Here is a 725-nt window from a genome sequence, read left to right as displayed (position 1 = left end):
TGTTCAGAGCCTTCAGCCGGATTGGGCTAGAGTTCACGAGTCTAGAACTCTTGTCCGCCTCTCTTCTTTCCTGTCTGTAACCGCAACTTAAGCAAGTTTTCAGCCTGCACCACTGCCATCTCGGTGTAAGTAGACAATCTTTTAAACTACCGATACGCGTCTGTGCCTAGTTCCAGCTCGACGGCCTTCCCTCTCCGACCCGGCGTGCCCAGGCTGCTGGCCACAGCCCGCGTGCAGCGTGGAAAAGGGCTCGGGTCGCTCCCGGCCCGCACACAGCAGAGATGCAGCTGTTATCCAGCAGAGATTTTTTTTTGTAGAAATATACTTCTATATATATATAAATAGATAGATGTATATATTAGGGCTGTGTGAAACGGCACTGTTCTGTTCCAACTTCAATTTCGAGGTCTGGACGGAACACTGTGTTGTATCAAATATAATTTCGAGTTGAAACAGCCTCACTGTTTTGCTTTGTTGAAACAGTGAGGCTATTTTGACTCTGTTTCAACCGTTTTGCCTGACCATGCGGCTGGGGAAAGGAACTCAGCCTAGCTAAGCTGAGTTCCGAACCCCAGCTGGGGGCGGGGAGGCAGCCCAGCTGGGGTGCCTTGCCATCTCCCATGCTCGATAGCGCCAGGGGTAGGGAGGCTGGGGTGCCTTGCCACCCCCTGCACTAGATCACACTGGGGGCAAGGAGGCTGGCCCGCCGGGGTGGCCCCCCACCT

The sequence above is a fragment of the Alligator sinensis genome, unplaced genomic scaffold (genome assembly GCF_000455745.1).
Source record: "Alligator sinensis unplaced genomic scaffold, ASM45574v1 scaffold321_1, whole genome shotgun sequence".
Taxonomy (NCBI): Eukaryota; Metazoa; Chordata; order Crocodylia; family Alligatoridae; genus Alligator; species Alligator sinensis.
This window is presented reverse-complemented; position numbering follows the sequence as displayed.